Source organism: Tenrec ecaudatus, chromosome 9 (genome assembly GCF_050624435.1).
Source record: "Tenrec ecaudatus isolate mTenEca1 chromosome 9, mTenEca1.hap1, whole genome shotgun sequence".
In the NCBI taxonomy this organism is placed as follows: Eukaryota; Metazoa; Chordata; class Mammalia; order Afrosoricida; family Tenrecidae; genus Tenrec; species Tenrec ecaudatus.
This window is the reverse complement of record NC_134538.1, coordinates 140,791,009-140,805,523: the sequence shown is the minus strand read 5'-3', so window position 1 is coordinate 140,805,523 and position 14,515 is coordinate 140,791,009. Positions and strand designations below refer to the sequence as shown.

The window sequence follows — 14,515 nt, the reverse complement described above, 5'->3', positions numbered from 1 at the left end:
TCAGGACTTAGCGCCATCTTAATCCTGTAACAGAAAACTCCCTCGAAAATGGAATCATCACCACAGACATAGAGTCAAGAACGACCATTCATCACCTATGGAATTCTGGGTAAAGTGGCCACGTGAATGGACTATATCTCACAAGAGAAGGGGAACTCGGTGGCATCCTGCTTAAGCACTTGGTTGATAATCAAAAGGTCAGCAGTTCCAACCCACCAGCCAGCTCCTTGAGAGAAAGCTGTGGCAGACAGTCAGTGACTGTCAAGGTCAACAGCCTTGGAACCCCACGGGACAGGTCTACTCAATGAATTGAAACTGCCTGGACAGCAATGGGTCAGTGGATTAGATCATTTTGGAATCTTTAGAAATTTAAGTTTCCATTTCCCATGGCTGAGTTTTCAAAGTGAAAGCAGCAATTTCCTTGACTTCGTCTTCACAAATGGAATTGGAGAATTTGGCAATTAAATAGAACTCTACCAAAGACCAGATGCTATATTTGAGCTGAGCGTTTCTGGGAGAAATAAATTACACTTGAAAAAAATGGGCCCAGCCTCAGCATAGCCACAATATTTCTACAGAAAACATTTCCAAATAAGAAGGGAAAAATGAAAAAGGATTCATAAATTGCTTTTCCTATTTAATCAGAAAACAAATTCAAATAGTTCAAATGTGGTATCTTTTTGGAGGGCAAAAAGGAAGAACCAGCCAAAGAAATGGACCTCCAATGGAAAGTGCAGTTAAGAAAAAAAAATTCAGCCAAATAGACTCATTCCAGCCCCTCTCTATCTCCCTGCCATCGAGTCAATGCCAACTCATAACGACCCTATAGGACAGACTAGAATTGCCCCTGTGGGTTTCTTAGATTGTAACTCTTGATGGGAGTAGAAAGTGCCGTCTTTCTCCTGAGGAGTGACTGGTGGTTTTGAACTACTAGCTTTGCAGATCCCAGCCCAATATGCCACTGGTCTCCTTTTCTAGGCCCCAGGTTATACCAAGCAAAAGCATTCTTGCATATGAAACATTGCCAGCCTGTGAGATTTGAAAGTGGAAGGTGTTGTCTGGGTGCACAAAGTTTTCATGAAGCTCTTTGGGACAGGTGGAATGGAAGTGCGTGAGACCGGAGGTGAGGTTCAACACATTTCAGAGAAAGCAGAAGGCTGATGAAAAGAACCCATGGACCACGTTAGAGAGTAAGCACACCTGCAGTGGGTTGTGTCTGCTTGGTTTTACCTGATTGATTTGTTACTTGTGCATTTCTTAGACCTGCTATGGCTGTGTGAGGGGTTGGTCTCCTGGGGCGTCCTTGAACTATCTTTGGTGACCATGAAATCCACTGGGACCGGGTCTGAGCACCATACTAGCCACTGGGCGACACAAGGAGACTCAGTCCTTTCAAAGCAAACCGTGTGCTTCAATTTAATGGGACTCTCTAGTCTGCCACTCTAGACTGCATCTGCCACTCTGCTGAGTCTAATAATTTCTTATATGTGTGATGCAGAATGGAATTTACAGACCACCCAGTGATGTTTTAGGAAAGGTCAAACTTTCTTTAGTTTTGTTTAATTGTTTCTTGTTAAAAGGTTTTCTAGTGGACTTTTCCTTAAAAAAAAAAAAAGCAAGGGAAAGAGGACATGAGCATCAGTGGTTTTCTTTATTTTTAAAAATCATTTTGTTGGGGGCTCATACAGCTCTTCTCACAATCCATACATCCATCCATTGTGTCAAGAACATTTGTACATATGTTGCCATCATCATTCTCAAAACATTTTCTTTCTACTTGAGCCCTTGGTATCAGCTCCTCGTTTCCCCCCTCCCTATGAGCCCTTGCTATTTTTTTTTCATATCTTACATTGTCTGCTGTCTCCCTTCACCCACTTTTCTATTGTCTGCCCCCTTTGGAGGGGGTTATATGTAGATAATTGTGATTGGCTCTTCCTTTCTCCCCCTACCTTCCTCTTACCCTCCTGGTATCACACTCTCATTACTACTCCTGAAGGGTTTATCTGTCCTGGATTCCATGTGTTTCCCACTCTCATCTGTACCGGTGTACATGCTCTGGTCTAGCGGAATTTGTAAGGTAGAATTGAGGTCATGATGGGGTGGGGCGGGGAGTATTAAAGAACTAGAGGAAAATTGTGTTTCACCGGTGCTATACCGCACCCTGACTCTCTGTCCTGTGACCCTTCTGTAGGGGGGTATCCGATTGTCTACAGATGGGCTTTGGGTCTCCATTCACACTCCCTCTCATTCACATTGATATGATTTTTTTGGTCTGGGTCTTTGATGTCTTGGAAACCCTGTGGGGCAGATCAAGTCGATAAATTGAAATTGCCTGAACAGCAATGGGTCAATGGATTGGATAATTTTGGAATCTTTAGAAGTTTAGGCGCTATATCTTTTGATAGCTGGGCACCATCAGCTTTCTTCACCACATTAGCTTATGCACCCATTTTGTCTTCAGCAGTCGTGTTGGGAAGGTGAGCATCTCAGCATGCCGGGTTATTAGAACAAAGTGTTCTTGTGTTGAGGGAGGTCTTGAATAGAGGCCCAAAGTCTGTCAGCAGCAGTGATTTTCATGAGTTCATTTGAGGCTTACTCATAATATTTTTCTAGAATTAAATGAATGCCAGGGACGTAGTTGCAACTTCCTATCTGCTCAGCGACTGAAAAAAGCCTGAATTGTTTTCTCCCAAAGAAAGTCTCAAAATATAAATATCGTATGTAGTATGTATCTGTTCTATCTCTGCCAGCTAGGTAATTGTGTGTGAGTGTGTGTACGTGTCTTGGGTGAGAGAAGTGTGTACTCTGTGCAGGCTGACCTGCAGTTCTTGTCTTTGCTTGGCATTAAGAATAGGGCAACTCCCATATAAAACTTGAAAAGGAGTATTCTGTTTAGCTTGTGATGCGGAATTAGAAAGTTTTCTAGGAGGTTATATTTTATCAACCAGAAGTATGAACTGACCTTCTGGAGAAACCACCCACAATCTCCATAATTGTCCATAATGCATATTCGGATGTAATTTCAGGGAAAGGAATGATACTTTGTAGTCAGGACATGTGACTTCAATGGATTTTTTTTTTAAGATATGGTTTACCAGATGCAGTATATCATTTATGTAATATGATTTAGAAACCGCCACATAAAGGTCACATGTTCCCACATCAAAAGACTTATTCAAAATCTAATTCAGACCAGAATCCTCTAGGAAGACTAATAAAAAAAGTTGCTTTAAAATCCACTCTTAAAATAGTGTCTAGATTGTTCTTTCATGTTGCTATGCTATTTTCCCTATGTAGGTGCCCAGAGACTAAAATGCTAAAAAAAAAAAAAGAAAAAAAGAAAAGAAACAAGTTTGTTTGTTGCTGAACCAAAGAAGTGTATGTTAAAAAGCGTCAAGATGGCACCCAAACTAAGTCCCCCTGCTATTTCCACCGCTGATTGTGCTATTTCCACCGCTGATTAAAGGGAATGCAGAAGCATTTTCCTCCAAACACCCAGTTCTTCAACAGAACTGTTGGCATTCTCTGCCAATGATGTTCCCTGACACCAGTACACATAATCTTCTTACAGGCGCTAAGTTAAAAAAAAAAAGGAACACACACTTAGAATATGGATGTAAATACAATTTATTATAGAGAGAATAAGATATAACATATAGAATGATAGTTTAAGGATAAGGCATAATATATAGAATGGTTATTTAAAGGACACTTAGCACAGTCTTTATAGCATAAATGAGTTTGGGTTGAGATACTCAACTGATCATTCCCTGTGGCTCCATCCGCAAACTCCAAACCACACCCACTGCCATGGGGTCGATTTTGACTCACAGCGACCCTGTAGGACAAGCTAGAACTGCCTTGTGGGTTTGTGGGACTGTACTTCTTTACAGGAACAGAAAGACTTCTCTTTTTCCTGCAGGGTGGCTGCAGGTTCTGTACAGCTGACCACGAGGTCAGCAGCCCAGTGCCCATCGCAGTGCCTCTCGTGGTGCATCATACAAGTATCATTGACTTCAACTCCATGGCAGTGAGCTTCGACAGTTTGATGCACCGCCTGCAGCAGGATGGATCAAGTGAGAGAAATACTAGCATCTCAGTGTAAAGAATGTAGGAAGGGGAGACCTGGCTGCCTATTGAGCCTGCTCCTGGTGAAACGGAGAACGGCAGGAAAGAAGAATCGTGAGTGAGGCAGTTAAGCAAAGGTCCAGCCTGCGCAGTAGGCCAACACAGTCTGTGGCAAAGAGATCTCTGGAAATGTGGTGTCTACATGGAAACCTAGGATTCTCTTGACTCCACCAGTCCCTGGTCTGCTTAGAACAGTGGTTCTCAACTTTCTTAATGCCTCAACCCTTTAATGTAGTTCCTCATGTTGTGGTGACTCCCACCCATAAAATTATTTTTGTTGCTTCTTCATAACTGTCATTTTGCTACTGTGATGAATCATAAATATCTGATATGCAAGATGTATTCTCTTTGTTACAAATTGACATAATGAAAGCATAGTGATGAATCACAAAATGAATATGTAATTCAATATTGTGAAATATTTATTTCTAATGAAAAATCAATGAAATTTTGTCTTGAAGCATTGTGTAGCATGGGTAACAGTCTTCATACTGGGTACTTATATGTGGGCGTATCTGCATGTGGGCAGACGCGCCTGGAGATGGATAGAGGAGTGGTGACTTGGTTCCTAAGACCATGGAAAATATGTTTCAGAATATGTTTCCAAAATAGGCGGCCCCTGTGCAAGGGTTGTTCAACTCCCAAAGGGGTCGCGACCCACGGTTGAAAACCTTCTAAGCCTTAGAAGGAAAGAACTTGGTTGATCCAAGAGGATTTAACCCTTGAGAGCCCTGTTGTTGTTAGGAGCCATTAAATTAGCCCTGATCATAGCAAACCTGCGCATGACAGAAGGAAACACTGTCCAGGCCGGCAACATCCCTCCAAGTTGTTCCCATGCTTGAGCCCATTGAAGCAGCCACTGTGTCAGTCCATCTTGTTGAGAGCCTCCCTCTTTTTCACTGCCCCGCCGCTTTACCAAACACAATGTCCTTCTCCAGGGACTGGTCACTCCTGACAACATGTCCAAAGTATGTAAGAAAATGCCTTGCCATCTTTGCCTCTAAGGAGCCCTCTGGCCTGACTTCTTCCAACAGAGATGGGTTTGTCCTTTAAGCCGTCCCTGGCACCGTCCACATTCTCCTCCAGCACCACAGTCCAAATGCTTCAATTCCTCCGCCTTCCCTGGCTTATCTCAATGTGCAAATGAAATTTGCGAGGTCTGAATGCACGTGTTTGTGCAAACCCGGAAAAAGTGCTGGCGGGAGTGTTCTTTTACCTAGTATCAAGATCAAACGTCAGTCTCCTTTTTATTGATTTATGTCCTTCAAAAGCTAGGAGGGTTTCTAGCAATCTCCCTACAGATTTGGGTTTATAATCCAAAAGAAGCATACTTTAATATTTTAAAATAAGTCGATTCCCAGGCTAGTCCGTATTCTTTTCTTTTAATATGCCTTTTCTTCCATGTTTCTGTTATCTATTGATATGCACAAACCAGCACAACATTTAGTCACTTGAAACAAACAAACAAAGGATCCTTTGTTTTCTGCTGCTGCTGCTGCTGTGGGCTGGTCAGCCTGAGCTGGAAGGTTCTCGGGCTCTCCTTCTTCCTTTCCTGTTCCACATGAATGGAATCACATAGGTTTGGTGGGGGGGGGGGCATGTTCACAAGCTTTTAGGCTCCCAGGTGCTCCCCACTGCACTGCTGTTATTGTTAGGTGCTATTGAGTGAGCTTCAAGTTCTAGCAATGCTCGGTACTATTGAAGGAAGCAGCTGCCCCATCGATGCCCTCACAGTTGCTGGGAGGCTTGAGTGGAATGCATTTACAAACATGGTCAGAACTGCTTGTGGTAGAAGTCTTGGCAAACAACACCACACAGAGGGAAAATAACAATGCCAAATGGAATATTCTATTTGAGATTAAATGAAATTCATGGCCAGGGAGTCGATTCCTAATCATAGTGACCCTATAGGACAGGTAGAACTGTCTATGGGTCTCCAAGACCGTAATTCTTCACAGGAGTAGAATGCCTCATCTTTGTTCTGGGGAGCAGCTGGTAGTTTCAAACTGCCGACCTTGCAGCTAGCAGACCAGGGCTCCTATGGAGCCAGTGAAAACTATGAGGTTATTCATAATTTTATATTACGTTGTTACTCTGAAAACTAAGGGGCGGCTGACCCAAGCCGGGGTATTTTCCATGGCCTCATATGCATGAGAAAGTTGGGCATTGAGTAAGGGAGACCAAAGAAGAATCAATGCCTTTGAATTGTGGTGCTGGAAAAACCTGAGAGCGCCCCGACGGCTAAAAGGACAAACAGATCTGTTTCGGAAGAGGTACAGCCAGAGTGCTCCTCCGAGGCCAGGGTGGTGAGACATCCTCTCGCATCCTTTGGACACGTTGTCAGGAGAGACCAGCCCCTGGGGAAGGACCTCATGCTGAGTCAAGTACAGGGGCAGCAGAAGGGAGGACACAGTGGCTGCAGCCATGGCTTAAGGATAGGAACAAATGGGCTGCGGGTGGCACAGGATGAGGCAGGGTTTCGTTCTGTGGCGTCTAAGGGAGCTGGAGGTGGGAACGGATGTGATGGCACCAAGCCACAATGCTTTTTCCAATTCTAGGAAATCTGTATGTGGGAATTAGTAGAGATTACAGTTTTACATAAAACCCTGCACCCAGTGAAGACGGGATAAATATTCTTTTCAAGGTTCTAAGTGGTGGCTGCGCAGATATGTATCTTGGCTCCAGCAAGTATGAACATAGCTCCTTGCATAATTTTCCCTGTCCACCTCTCACGTTTCTCTATTTATAGCATTGTTGCAAGGATTAAACGAGTCAATCAGGGTAAAGTGCTTAGAAAAGTACTTGGCACGTCATGACCATACAGTAAACATTAGCTTGGCAAACAGAAATGACCATTAGCTTTTATTATCTCGCAGAGCACTACAGCTTTGGAATTAGCTTCCCGGGTCTTCAAAGTTTTCTGTAGTTTGATGGGTCGTAATCATTCATCCTGATCATGTCCTGGAACCACCCTGCCCAAGGAAAAAGTAGAAAAATCATCTTCACACCCTTTCAGAGGTGAAACAACTAGCTGATTAACAAGTATGCTAAAGAAATGATTAACCAACTGAAAAAAAAAACAAAGCAAAAAACCCCCAAAACTGCAACCCGTATTAGGAAATAGAATTTACACTACAATGCAGACACGTACACACTGCCACCCACCTACACAAGCTATCACAAATGTTCCTTGAACTTAGGTTGTGCTATGAACGCTGATGCTTTTGTTCCATTTGGGTGTTTTTGTTGAGAGAACCAATCAACAAAGTGCTGGTTGTGACCCACTATGTTAGTTTAATGACCTTCAGTGGGGCTTCAAAGCTGTATATTTTGGTGACTCTCAAATAGGATGTTATACACGACAGGCTTTGAACTCAGGAATTTCGCGACTGTGTTTGTTTCCATCGAGGTGTTATCAGAACAGGGCACTGCATCTTCATTTGGAGAAGCTGGGATGGGCTCAACCCCAGGCACGATTGTGAGAGATGAGCAGGACCAGGCCAGCTTTCTTCTGATACAGTCAGACCCCCGCTACGGTACCCACCAGCGCCAACCACTCCATCCAGGCGCGTTGAGTTACACCGTCACCACGCTGGCCTGATCTCCCAGCTCCAGGGGCTTCAGCCGTCCTTTCTGATTGGCAAGGGGATCGTACTTTTTAAAAGTTCGTGGAGAATTGACTCGAGCATTTCATCCGTTTCCTCTGACCTTCCCGAAGCCGGGTACGGTGAGTGTTGTCCGTTACCGCGTGGTCCGAAAGCAGGTGCCTTCTGGAATGTTGGAGCTGAATGGAGCGGAACTAGAAAACGCAAAGAAATCAAAAGCCTCACGACTGCACCTCCGACAACCAGAAAACACCAACGCTGTCCCGACTTTCCTTTTTCTTGGATTCCCAATCCACTTGCAGGGAAGCAGTAGTCAAGAAGTCACGGGGTTCATTGCAGTAGGCACGCCTGCTGCCAAAGGCCTCGTTCAAGGGTTAAGGAGTCACGTGGTCACTTTGAAGACGACTAACCCGAGCCTGAGTCAATTGCAGGACTCTATCGCTCCCTGTGTGTGAAAGCCCGACCATGAAGGAGGCAGCCAGAGAAGCCTTGATCGACCTGCATGATGGTGCCGGTGAAGACTTCTGAGAACATCGGGACTGCCAGGAGAGCAAACAGGTCTGCCTTGGGGGAAAGACTTTCAGAATGCTTCTTGGAAGTGAACTTGGAAAGACTTGGTTTCACATGTACCTTTCATATGTTATCAGAAGGAGCTACTTCCTTGGAAAGGACACCATGCTTGGTAGAGAGTCAAGGAAAAGGAAGAACATTCGAGGGTCAAAGACGACCGTGATGATGAGAATGACACAGGGAGGGGAAGTATTTTGTGGAGTTGTTCAGAAGGTCACTATGCGTTGGAACCAACAGGACAGGGCAAGACAACGACAACAGCACTTATGGGTGGCGTTTCACGTTGTTGGACCAAAGGCAAACCTCAGCAGACTAAATGTTCTGGTCAAAAGCCATTATTTCTTCAACGCAGTTTAATTTCTGTGGTCATGAATTGCCCCACTGTTCCACCTAATAATAACAAGTGTGAATTAGATTCTTGGATATGGACCTGCGTTGTGAATGGACTTGTGTTTTCAGATTCACAAATTCAGGAGAAAACTGCCTTTCACAGAGGAGAAAAGCACCACTGCTCTGAAGTGCCCCACTGCTAAATAATTCAGACCCACACATAACAGGCATCAGAAAGCACTGCCGTGCTCTTTGGAGCATGCACTTAGGGCTTCCTGACTTTGGGTCTGGTAGGTTTCCCGGGTCCCTCTCTGGAACTCTTCAGGACTCAAAGTGAATTACCCGGGTCCTAAGTTGACTATCTCAGATTTCCTAGCTGGTGAACTGGGTTGAGTAAGGCCGCTGATAGGATGGGGGAGATCCTTTTAAATTTTGTCTTTGGTTAAGTTGATCGAAGGGTGTGTGCGCAGAGCATGTGTAGGTAGGTGTCTAACTGTCACACTCTGTATGTATGCGAGGGGTGTGCATGTATGCGAGGGGTGTGTATGTATGGGAGGGGTGTGCTTGTGGCGGAGAGGGTGTGGCTATTCGTGTGTGTGCGCGCGTGTGCGTGCACGTGCGCGCGTGAATGTGTGTACTGGGGACAGCAGCGACTCAGTGCCCCTCTCGGGAGGGGCCCCCAGGCGCCGCGGGCGGCCGGGGCGGTGCCCACGTGGCAAGTGCAGATTGCGTGGCTCTCGGCCCTCTCTCCGGGCCTCCCGGGCGCCACGCGGTCCTCCACCGCCAGGGGGCGGGCGCGGCTCCCCGGCGCCGCGGGCCCATTGGTCGCGGCGGGGACGCTGGGGGAGGGGGAAGGGGGGGGCGGGCGGCGAGTTGGCTTCCTCCTGGCCGCTCGCGGACGGAGGGGCGCAGTGGAGCCGCGAGGAAGCGGAGGAGCGCGCGGGAGGCGGCGGCGGCGGCTCCCGTCGGCCTCCGGCAGGATCGAGCGCGGCGGGCAGGTGGGAGCGGCCGGCGGGCGGGCGGGCGGGCGCGCGCGGCGGGGGCCGGGGAGATGGCCGGGGCGTGGGAGCCGATCGCCACCAGCGCTCCGCGACACGCCCAGCCGGCGATCCCGCGGGGCCGGCGGCGGGAGGAGCGGGCTGCAGGGTGCGGACCGCCCCCCCGGGCTGCGCGCGCGGCGTCCCCCACCCCCAGGGCTGCGGCGCGGACTCCGGGTGTCCGCGGGGCTCGAGGGCGCGGGCGGCCGCGTCCCCCTCCCGAGGGCCCTCGGCGCTCGCGGCAAGTTTTCGCGCCTGCCAGTCGGAGGCACTGGGGGGCCTTCAAGCCCCGCCGGCCCGATCGGGGCTCGGGTGGCTGTCATTCGGGAAGGCGCGCGGCTCTCGCCCTGCGAGTCCCCTACCTGCAAGGACGGCTGCTGCCCCAGCGAGTGGCGGCGCTGAGGACTGCGTTGCCGCTTTTCCAGGGGTGCATTTGCATGCTTGCGCGCGCTGTCCGTTAACAAAATGTAACTCCGCGTACTACGAACAGAACTTACCCAATGGAGAGAACAGTTGCTTTTTATTAAAAAGAAAAAAAATGAGTCCGAGGTCTGGGGACTCGGTGCTTGCATGCAAGATCCAGTGACGCTAGCTACTGATGGATCGTTTGCTCCCGGTTTGCTGGGAGCCCTGGTGGCGCCGTCGTTAGAGCGCTCGGCCATCTGGCTGTAGGTCGCACCTACCAGCTCTGCAGGAGGGAGGTGGCTTCCGGGAAGGACTGCGAAGGAAACCTCTGGGGGCAGCTCTCTTGCGCACCTCCACCCCCCATAGGGCGCCGTGGGTGGGCCGGATGCTAAGCGCTTTCTTTCATGTGCACATTTTAAAGATTCTGACAGCCAGCCCTGGAGCAGATTCCTTACTCTCTGGTCCAGTCGTTCTCATCGAAATTTGCAGAGCGGGTTAAATGAAGGTTGTTGCCCACACCCTCCTAGAGCACCTTGCTGGACTAGTATTCCTCCCCAAGGCTCAAGGTTCTGCAGCTCGTAAACCTAACAGTCATGGTCCATTACGGAGTACAAAGAGACTTTTATTTTATTTGTAAAAAGCAGTGAACTCATTTGATTCCATTCAACAAGAATGTTCACCACTGCGTCTTTTCTGGTTAACAGTTTTTGAACCTGTCAGTCTGTACTCTGCTTACTAATTAAATCAACATGTTTGTTTTTTCCACAATTCTACAAGTGTTGCGGGCCTTTTTTTGCTTTCACAGATTATAACTTTTTCCCCCCTTTTCTCACTTAAGAATAGCAGTGATTTTTAGTAAGAAATAGGGACTTTAAGATGGTGGCTGTCCACCCTGGGACTTCGTAGAGTCACCAAAAATAAGCAAACAAACACTCACTCACTGCCATGAAATCAGTTCCAACTCATACATAAAACAGAGTAGAATTACCTCTCTGGACAGCCTCGCCTTTCTCCCCCAGAGTTGCTGGTGGGTTTGAACCACTGACTTTGTGGTTACCTCAATGCATAATCCATGGTGGCACCAGAACTGCGCAGACTTACCAGTGGTGTTTTTTTCAAAGGACACTAATTTTCCCGAAATTCCCATTGTAGAGCGCTAAGACTGTGAGTCCCTGAGATAAAGTTGCTTTCTGATAAACTTGTGGATGCTTCCCCACACTTTGTAATACGGATTGGTCCTTTGAGCATTGCTATTCAGTGAATCCTTTTCATAATTTATGAGGCTACATTAAAAAGGAACAGGCGTAACTGGAGAGCCGAGGAAAGGGGCGGAAGGCTGTTGGATGCTAAGAAGTGAAGTGCTTCCCTCCAGTAGGCTGCTTCCCAAAGGCAGTGAGAATATGTTTTTCCTTTCGATTTGCCCACTCCCTGTGTGTTCAAGCTGAAGGGGGCAAGCAGGACCCAAGAAACAGAAGAGGACTGGAGGCTATACAAAATCTCTGTGGGAGCAGATAACCATCTTGCTCCTGCTGAGCAGCCGGTGGCTTTGAACCCACAACCTTGCTGTTTGCAGCCCAATGCTTCAGCGCTACCCAGGCTCAGAGTTTAGTGCAATAGTCCAAACTGATGTTGCATTTAGTCCAGAGGGATTCCTGGCAGAAGGAGGTCATCTGGATTGTAAGCCATCGTTCTTCATTGAGCTTCACTTGGGGACTTGGGCCTCTATGGCAGCTGTGAGTCAGAACTGCCTGGATCACAGTGGGAGTCAGCATTTTGTTTTAGCCTTAAGTCTCTTTGGGGGAGACTGAACAACGCAATTGACCCAGACCGTCGAACTTTACAACGCTGTGTACTTTTAGGTAGCTCTGCCCAGGTGTCATAGTGATTACGCATTGGGCTGCTAAATGAAAGGCCAGTGATTTGAAATCACCTGCGCTGCTCTGGATTTCCTACTCCGGCAAAGAATAACCGTCTAGGAAGCTCCATGGGCAGTTCTACCCTGCGCTGTGGGATCACTGTGAGTTGGCATTGACTGGTGGTAGTGAATGAATCCGCTAAACCCAGTGCTTGTTACCTCCCCGTCTTCACTGGTTACCGCCTCCCCCATCAGTGTCTTCTCATTCCGTCCTCAAATGGCCTCCTCCATTTGGTGGACACCTTCTAAGGTTACCTAGCTGTCCCTTTCTGACTACTTAAGGTAATTCATGTCTTTATTCGCTGTTTTGTTTTTGTGATTTTTCTAGTTTCAGCTTGGCTGTGTGTGGTATTGGTTTTCTCTCTCACTTGCAAATCGTGGTCCAATTCACATGACCAAAACGCCATCTTTTCAAAGTGGCCTTTGCTTTCCTAGTGTGCGGGCAACACCGCTGTTTCCTTCAAGAATGTTTTCATTACCCCAGCGAAAATACCGGAAAAAATACCAAAGTCGGCATATCAATTGCTCCCCATCCCTCCCTTCTCCGACCCCCGGCCACTGGTTGTCTGTCTGCATCCTCCCTTTCAGGATGTCCCTGGTCTTCGTATTTCACCACGCAGACGCACTTGGCAACGTGTGGTCCTTTGTGCCTGGCTTCCTTCGCGTCTTCTCAGCCTGTTTTCTACGTGCATCCATGCCCCAGTACTCCAGCCATTTTCTTGGCTGAATACTATTCCACTTGTTGGCTATTTACCACCTTTTTCCCCTCTGTTTATCTGTGGAGGGGCTCTGGTGCATCTGAGCGCCAGTCAGAGTAAGTGATACGGGCAGCAGGCACCTCTAGCAGGGAGTCAGTGCCCGGGCCGATCAGCAACTCTCCTGACTCCCAATTCTCTGTATCCCGGGCTGGAATGGCAGCGTCTCTGCAGGATTTGCACTGATTCTTGGGGCAGGCAGAATCGGATCCGTTACACCTGTGTGAAGAAAGGGAACTCTGAAGAGATTGCGGTCAGACCGTCTCATCTGCTTGCTTTAACCAAGTGGTTTCAGGTGTGCCATCAAGCGCTACCACGATACCACGTGTTGCCAAAGAGAAGTGCTCGTCAGTGGGTTTTGAGGGCCTGAGGTTCACAGGAAGAAATTCCCCCTTTTAATTGGTAGCCTTCTGTCCTTGGTTGACACAGGTGGTTAAGGGCTTGATTATTGATGGAAAGGTTGGAGGTTTGACTCCACCCACGGACCCTCGATAGGAAGGCCTGGTGAGATACTTCTGAAGGAAAAGGAATCTCTCTCGGAGCACAGTTTATACTCAGAATCACATGGGGGGAAATGAGCTTCTATCAATGCAGTGGCATCTCCCCTTGTGTCCCGCCCCCCTTTGTAGCCGGTTCAGAGAGTTTCCCGTGAGACGTGTCTGATGACCAGTTTGGAAAATGGGTGCGGGCCCTGAATCCACCCCTGTGGTAGGAACGGTGTGTGAATCCTGGGCTCATGCACTCTCAGGTCGAAGTCTTGGTTGGCCGGATGATGCCTGTTTTCAAGACCATACTCACGGCTGTGGAGGCCATGCCAGCTCACAGGGACCTGTAGGACGGTAGAATGGCCCCTGTGGGTCTCAACAGGAGTAGAAGCCTCCTGTTTTCCCCACAGGGCGGCCGGCTGGAGGTTTCGAACTGCTAACCTCGCAGCCCGACACGCGTCACCCATAAGTTTCCCGTGCCGCTTGGCGCCTTTTCACTCTAGGCTGCTTGTCAGAGCAAACTCCCTGCCACGGAGTGGATTCTAACTCAGGACTGTGCATTGGAATGTCAGCACAGACCTCTGCACCCAGTAGCCCGCAGGACTCTGCCACTTGGTGGGGCCTGCTTATTTCAGCTTTTGTGATTTTCAGTTTTTCAACTGGATTGTAACTCTGTCAGCAGCTTGAAACCTGCCCCTCCGCAGGAGAAAGATGGGGCTTTCTACTACTGTCCAGAGGTCGAGCCAGGCAAGTCCACAGGGACTGTTGTACCCAGCCACCTGGGGACGCTCTGGTTGGGGATAGAGTCAAGGGCAGTGAGTTTGGATTTTTGGTTCCTATTGGGAGTGGTTTAGGAGTTGGGCTGCTAACCAGAAGGCCAACAGTTGGAAACCAAGATGTGGCTTTCTGTTCCCATCAGGAGTTACAGTTTTGGAAACCCATAGGGAAGTTCCAGCCCACCCTGTAGAGTCGCACTGAGAAGATACCGTGGTTTGGAAAGTATACTATTATTTTATGTTATTTAATATGTACATAAAACATGCAAAACCGAAAACCCACAAAACACTGCGGTTCTGCACCTCTTCCCGTTTTCAGACATGTTAAGATGAGGGAAGACACACACGCCCACACACACACATACACACACACTACCACTCACTCTCGCTCACAGCCGTCAGTCAGTGCTGACTCAGAGTGGCCCCTGTGGGTTTCTGAGACTGTTTTCGGAAGTAGAAAGCCCACTCTTTCTCCTGCAGAGCTGTTGGTGATTTCAAACTGCTGACCA

The 14,515-nt window shown here is 48.1% G+C and overlaps 1 protein-coding gene across 1 annotated transcript in view; it reads left to right on the top strand.

Moving 5' to 3' along the window:
* The first annotated feature begins 9,494 nt into the window (after nucleotides 1-9,494).
* FAM3C (FAM3 metabolism regulating signaling molecule C) overlaps nucleotides 9,495-14,515 on the top strand; it is a 51,016-nt gene continuing 45,995 nt past the window's right edge. The window contains exon 1 of the mRNA XM_075558611.1: nucleotides 9,495-9,631. The gene's annotated coding sequence lies outside the window, so the exon portion shown is untranslated. The remainder of the gene's footprint in view (nucleotides 9,632-14,515) is intronic.